The following is a 7,717-nucleotide window of genomic DNA, read 5'->3' as shown; positions in this document are numbered from 1 at the left end:
GGGAATTTACCCCATCCACTCACCTGGGTGCTGGAAACGGTGAGGGCTTGGTGATGCAGTATGATTCATGTGGTTTCACTGCTAAATGAATTTCTCCTGGTCATTGTGTCTCTAAGAGAATGATCTTCTTTTCTATGTCCCTCACCCTCAGTCTTCTCCAAAGCTGAAGACTAAAATTGTGACAAATGCACTTTGTAAACTGTAAAGTGTCACATGAGTGTCAGTTTCAATGACTATCCCTCCACTTTTAGCAGAATGACTTCTCAATTCTTTCTGCTCTGTACCCTTGGAATTGCATGGTGGTTTAAGACACCATAAAACAGTACACTATAGTAAAAGAAAAAAATATGGAATGACAATACTAAAGGTAAAATATTTTAGAAAGCTGCTGCCCGTGCGGGGCTAAGTGACTCACTGCCTGGAGGGCTTCTGGTGACATTCCTGTATTTAGGCTTTCCTGGCGTGTCATTGTTCACTCCTTCCACAAATGTCTGTGGAGTGTTCTGAGGGGCTGGGCTGAGTCAGGGTAGGGTGGTGAGACCCAGAACAAACCTCTCAGCCTCAGTAGACAGAGGCCAGGAGTTACCTGTGGTCAGTGTTACACTGGGGGTTGGGGTCGGGGGGAGACAGGCGCTGTCTTCCCTCTCCCTATTTTCTAAATTAGCGGGTCTCCCTCCCGTGGCTTGACCACCTTGCTCCAGTGAGTTTAAATGTGCTGAAAGCTCAGGCCCAGCCTCTAATTTTCAGGTCCTGATGATTTTCAACAATAAGCTGAAAGGCTCTTTCAGATTCCAGTCTCTTCGTGAGAAAAAAAGCCAAAGCTAAACAATTCCTAAAATGGCAAACCGGGTCTCTCCTGTCCCCCAGTGGCCTGCTGGGCAGTTCACCTCTGCTTTCAAATGTCTAGTTCTGACGCAGACACGACACTCTGCACCCTCCAGCTTGGCTCCCTCAGGTCTGAATGCCCGACACCCACAAGAAAAAGAAAGACAAGCTCTTCTCCATCTCAGTACCACTCACCATCAGAGATCCGAGCTGCTCCGCCCTCTTCCCTCACCCTGGGACCCCTTTCTGCCCTGTTTCAAAGCCTCCTGCCTTTGGACCTCATCAGGTGGCCACTTGTCCCCTCGGCCACGTGTGGCTTTGACTTTCACTCACTCCTTGGTCACAGTTCCAGTCTCCATCTGGGCTGAGCTGACTTGCGTGAATGCCTCGCCCAGCCATGGGTCACCCCACACCTGCCTGCTGGGCAAGTGGTACCAGCTCACACACGCACAGATCTGCCCGCTTCTCTCGTGGTTCTCTCTGCTCAGCACTGGCCGGCTTCCTGGGGGCAGCATGGCTCTCCTTCGCCAGCACCCATCCCTGGCTGCTCTCACTGCACAATGGAGAGCAGGCTTGTGCCCTAACCACTGAATTCCACCTCCGTTTCCAACCGGCCGCACTGACTATTCCCAGAAGCTTCCTGGAATGATCCCTGACTGCGTCAAAGGGAGTTTACAAAACAGGGTCAGAGCTTCATATAAATTGGATCTTTCTTGTCATATTCAACTAAAAAACAGAGCTGACAGGACAGGGTAAAGCACTGTGGGCACAAAACATTGCCTCAAGGATGCGATTCCCTGCAAGCCTGGGCGCTGGAACTGTGGTTGTAACCTGAAACCAGTTCTGTGTAACAGCCACTGAAGCAAGCTGCTGAAATCCAACACCGTCACCCACCAACCAGCGTTTACCAGTGCCCCCAAAACTTGACTAGTGCCAAGGAACTCTCTTTCAAAACAAAACACATTTCTCCTTTTCGTAAAACCTCCAACCTTCTCTGTTCTTTGGACATAGCAAACACCACTGGCTGTGTGTGTGCTCCAAATTGCAGTTTTTGCTTCCCAAATAAAACATGTTAAACTTAGAGATTTATCTCTAGTTTTTCTGAGATGAAGTCTTGCTCGTGTTGCCCAGGCTGGAGTGCAATGACACGATCTTGGCTCACTGCAACCTCTGCCTCCTGGGTTCAAGCGATGCTCCTGCATCAGCCTCCCGAGTAGCTGAGATTACAGGTACCTGACACCATGCTCAGCTAATTTTTTGTATTTTTATTAGAGACAGGGTTTCACCATGTTGGTCAGGCTGGTCTCACACCCCTGACCTCAGGTGATCCACCTGCCTCGGCCTTCCAAAGTGCTGGGATTCCTGGCGTGAGCCACCACGCCCAGCCTTGTCTGTATGCTTTATTTAACTTCAACAACAGTAATGTAGTCTTGTTGCAGTGTTAATAACACAACAGTGAAATATTAGTGTGTGTTTTTACAGCCTCTTTTCAATAATGATATAGCTAGCATCTACTGATGCTTACCCACATCAGGCAGGGAGATATTTTACCTGCATGATATCATGGAAGTCTTATAAGAACCCTTTTGAGGGAGATTCTGTGATTATCTTTTCTTTACATGTGAGAAAACAGAGGCCTAAAGAGGTCTGGTAAATAACCCAGATTCACACCGCTTGTAAGTGAGAAAGTCTGGATGCAGCCGGGGAGTTCAGCCCCTGCCATGCCGTGGACCAAACTGTCTTGATCTGTTTCATTTCCAGCGCTTTTTCTCCTTAAAGTAAACTTACTAGGGCCCTATCTTCATGGCACCCTCTGCAAGGGCAAATCACTGAGGTCTCTGATGGCTTACTACCAAGGAAGAACTAGTTGGGAGTAAGGGGAGGTAGCCCGTCCTATGGAACTGGAGTGGTGCTGGGTAAGAGGAGGGCCTGGGAGCCCTTCAGATCCTTCTGCATCAGTGACTGTCTGTTCTCTCCTCTAAGGACTGGTAATGATTAGATTCTCTGGAAGCAGACATGGAGTCGCATGAATCTGGATCCTGTCTCATCTCTGACAGGTATCACCTGTGGAGCATCTGAAAATCACCTCTCTAGTCTGGGCCTCAGTTTTCTCATCTGTCAAATAGGCATGATAATTTGTCCATGGGTCATTGTAAGGATGCAAATACGATACAGTGTAAGGGTAAATGACACGAACTATAAGAGAGCTCAGTGGACTATAATGTACTGTGTGAATGTCACAAGGATAATTATTTGTTATTGGGTGATTCATGTGAGGATACTGTTTAAGATGGTATCCCACGGGTGCCCCTTGCCCTTGGTGTTTCTCTATGTACTTAGCTGCAGGTAGGCCAGGGTGCGCTTGTTACCTCCCCAAAGGGAAGGAGCAGAGCAGGGTAGAGGAAATCGAGGGGGAGACCTATTCAGTTTGTTTTGTTTCCAAAAGTCTAGGCCCTTTCATGGGGAACCTTCTGGGTTGAGGGAGATACTCCATATGCTGCGTGTTTAAGATCTGTGCATTTTCTTTTTTTCCCTTTTTTTGAGATGGAGTCTTGCTCTGTCCACCAGGCTGGAGTGTAGTGCCACAATCTCGGCTCACTGCAACCTCTGCCTCCCGGGTTCCAGCAATTCTCCTGCATCAGGCTCCCAAGTAGCTGGGATTACAGCCACGTGCCACCACGCCCAGCTAATTTTTGTATTTTTAGTAGAGACAGAGTTTTATCATGTTGGCCAGGCTGGTCTTGAACTCTTTTTTTTTTTTTTTTTTTTTTTTTTATGAGACGGAGTTTCGCTCTTGTTGCCCAGGCTGGAGTGCAATGGCGTGATCTCGGCTCACCGCAACCTCCGCCCCCTGGGTTCAGGCAATTCTCCTGCCTCAGCCTCCCGAGTAGCTGGGATTACAGGCACGCGCCACCATGCCCAGCTAATTTTTTGCACCTTTAGTAGAGACGGGGTTTCACCATGTTGACCAGGATGGTCTCGATCTCTTGACCTCGTGATCCACCCGCCTCAGCCTCCCAAAGTGCTGGGATTACAGGCTTGAGCCACCGCGCCCGGCTGGTCTTGAACTCTTGACCTCAAGTGATCTGCCTGCGTCAGTCTCCCAAAGTGCTGGGATTACAGGCATGAACCACTGCACCTGGCCACATTTTCTTCTATATAAATGACACCTAAAAACTCAAAACAAACCCAGGTGCTTAGAGGAACAGAAAAGATTCACAGCATAGACAACATATGTAACAGAAAATGTGGGAAGAGAAAATGTGGTAAAGGGTCAGCCTTTCTTGCCTCCTCCCAGGTGAGGGGTTGAGGGGACAATCAGAACGCAAGAGTCAGGTTCTACAGAAAACAGGCTGAGCAGCCCATTCCCCAGGCTGTGAGCCTCAGGGACACCCCAAATCCCAAAGAAGCTTGGAGGCTCCAACCCTTAGAAGTCATGGCTTCTCGAAGAAGAAATGATATGACATAACCAGGTGGACTGGGCTTTTGTCCACCTCCCACCACACAGGTGCTGCTGAATCACGCTCATGGGTCCCAGAGTAACTGAGTGAGAGGACACTGACCAGGAGAGGGCCTTGTGGACAAATGGTGTGGATGCTTGGTCACAGGTCAAGAGGAACAGTGGAAGTTTCTGTTAATAACACAAGTTGACAGTAGCATGTGAAGATGACAGTGAAGATGAGACATCCCTCAGAATGATGTAATTCTTGCCACCATCACCCTGCTCCTGGAGCTTAATTGAAACCCCAGAGAAGAGAAGAGATGGGAGCTCCAAGATGACTGAGATTAGTAGTGAACGGCCCAGGAGGGTGGGAGCTGGTACTATAGAAAAAGTCACATTTTTTGCATAGTTATATTTATTTTTTATTTTTATTTTTTTGAGACAGGTGTCTCTCTGTTGCCCAGGCTAGAGTGCAGTGGCGTGATCATGGATCACTGTAACCTTGACCTCCTGGGCTCAAGTGGTCCTCCCATCTCAGCCTCCCTGGTAGCTGGGACCACAGGTGTGTGCCACCATGCCCTGCTAATTTTTTTAGAGATGGGGGTCTCACTATGTTGCCCAGGCTGTTTGTTCTCCAACTCCTGAGCTCAGGTGATCCTTCCACCTCCCAGAGTGTTGGGATTACAGGTGTGAGCCACCACAGCTGATCTGCATAGTCATTATTTGATTTCTGAGAGTTGCTCCACTTCACAGAATTTTCTTATAGTTTCAAATCATGTACTCTACAGAGAGGATCTCTGCAATGTCCCCAAAGTGCTCTTAGCACGCATACAACTTAATTAATTCAAAGTAGAAGCCTGAATGCTACATGAAGCATTTTCAGAGTTAAGAAAGAGGTGTTTCCATTAAGTATGTTTAACACCTTAAAGTCTTAGAAATGACATTCTGTATTTCTTTGTGACACTTGCTTCAGCCTAACACAATGGTTTTATAATCTAGGACTTTGAGGACTGTGTATTATTGCCCTAGATTTTCTTAATTAATGGAAGTATCTTGAAACATTTGTTTCCTTTGTAAGAGCACCCTTTCTTTTCCTATCCCAAGCCTCCCTCAGGAACCATTGCTGAACGTGTCTTCCTGATGGAGGGCTGATGACTGAAGATGTCTGCTGGCTGCCCGCCGCAGTGGCTGGGCCAGTTTCCAGCTGCAAAAGACCCTTCTTCAGCACATGATGTTGGCCGATGTTAGTGTCAGGAGAACTGAGCGTGTGACAGGAGAATGATGTAGGCGCAGCTGGATCAACCATTAGTGAATCTTGCAAAGGTCAAAAACAAACACAAAAAAGGGGCCGAATCATTTAGAAGTCTTAATCACACAAACGAAACCAACCAACAGCAAAATATCCCAGCCAGACACCAAGATCAGGGGCACAGCTGGTTGTTTAAAGCAGCTGCAAGTGTGGGTGTCTGTGCTCTGCCTGTGGGGAAGGCACCTACCCACTCTGAATCTGTGTCCTCGCCTTCAACATGGACACAAATCATACCCACCTCCCAGTGTGATTACAAGGGGTAAATGAGGAAAGCTCTTTGTGTCTAGAATTACTTAAGGGATGTGGGAAGTAGAAAATTTCCCTTCAAAGTTTCCCTTCTTGTTAAATAATAAATCCTTCTTGCTTTTTGCTAATAACTATTTGTTGAGCCCTATCCTATGTAGCTGTTAGACGTGCTTACAGGCACGTAGGACATTCTATGTCCTTGTACTTTAACCAGGGTATCTGTGCTGGACGTGCTCACAGGCGTGTCCCGGCTTGCAGCCTATGCCCCTTCCTTCTTTGGACTTCCTTTTTGTTTTCTGTTGCTTTTACCTGTTTAAGAAAGTTTTAAGTTATTAGCCAATCGGGTTTTAGTTTAAATTGTGAGGGCTGGCTCCAACCAAGGGAGATCAGACACAGCAGTAAAGACAACCCCAAACGCATAAGGGATAAATATGTCTGCTTTTCCTTTGTTCATTGTATTCTCGTGGCTGGCGAGGGTACCCTTCCGGCAGAAAGTAAAAATTGCTTTTCTGAGAGATCCTTTGTCTCAGTGCTGATTTTTCTTTGAGGCATCAAGCATATGTTTCCAACAAGGGAGGAAGACAATTTGTGTCTAGAACTACTTAAGGATGTAATGAGAATGCCCAGAGCCAAACTAGATTTGTTTTCTGTGATTTTAGGTCTAAAATGTTCAGCGCCTTCCCTTTAGGTGTCAGTTAAACCTTTAGAAGTCCCTTTGGAGGGAGATATTTTGCGGGGTAGCCATTCCAATTGCTTTGGAAAATCTGGTCTTTGAGTGTTTCATTTGTAAGAAAAAGGGCATCTTATTTCCAAATAGCTTTAAGCTTCTGGCTTTTGTTCTCATCCATTCACTCAACACATATTTTCTCACTGGTCTGGGACCACTGAGCCTCCATTTGGAAAACTATCCCCGTCCCAGACTCTGACACCCACTGAGTCCTCAACAAGAGGGGAATAAGGAGGCCCAGGCCAGCCATGCTCACTTCTCGATGCTCTTGGAGGGCCAGAGATCTGGCCCATGCTTCAGTCCAGAAGGCCAGCACAGCCCACGTCGGTCGGGAGGTGACTACATACAAATTCTTTTTTTTTTTTTTTTTTTTTTTTTTTTGAGACGGAGTTTCGCTCTTGTTACCCAGGCTGGAGTGCAATGGCGCGATCTCGGCTCACCGCAATCTCCGCCTCCTGGGTTCAGGCAATTCTCCTGCCTCAGCCTCCTGAGTAGCTGGGATTACAGGCACGTGCCACCATGCCCAGCTAATTTTTTGTATTTTTTAGTAGAGACGGGGTTTCACCATGTTGACCAGGATGGTCTCGATCTCTCGACCTCGTGATCCACCCGCCTCGGCCTCCCAAAGTGCTGGGATTATAGGCTTGAGCCACCGCGCCCGGTTGACTACATATAAATTCTGACCTGCAACATCATGGAGCACAAAGTGGGGACGCCAGGGTCAGATTTAAAGCCCCCGGGCTGTACTTGGAACCAAAGCCAAGAAATCAAAGGAATCTACTGCTGGGCGTGGGGAGGAGATGGAAGGTGCCCATGCTGAGCACGGACCCCGTGGTCAGCTGCAGGTGTGCCAAATGGGAGAGGGCCGGCCTCACCCAGACACAAGAGATTTGGCGCCCACCCTCAGTGGGGAGCCTTGCAACTGATCCTCCTTTGACTTTGACACTGCACTTCTCTGAGAACTAGGCTACTGCTCCCCCAAAGGGCTGCCTGTTCTCCCCCTGGGTCCATCTTTTCCCTGGGCCTCTCCTGACACTGGTCTGCATGCCCAGAAACCTGTTGGCTACCATCAGCCTCATCCCTGTTTGGACAAATTCCCAGGATCCTGGTTTTGTTCTGACTAATGAGACCAGTGTCTTCTCCCCTGTGGACAGATTTCCAGGTTCCA

The sequence above is a fragment of the Saimiri boliviensis genome, chromosome 1, assembly GCF_048565385.1.
Source record: "Saimiri boliviensis isolate mSaiBol1 chromosome 1, mSaiBol1.pri, whole genome shotgun sequence".
Lineage (NCBI taxonomy): Eukaryota > Metazoa > Chordata > Mammalia > Primates > Cebidae > Saimiri > Saimiri boliviensis.
The sequence above is the reverse complement of the archived record's forward strand: the minus strand, read 5'-3'. Positions refer to the sequence as shown.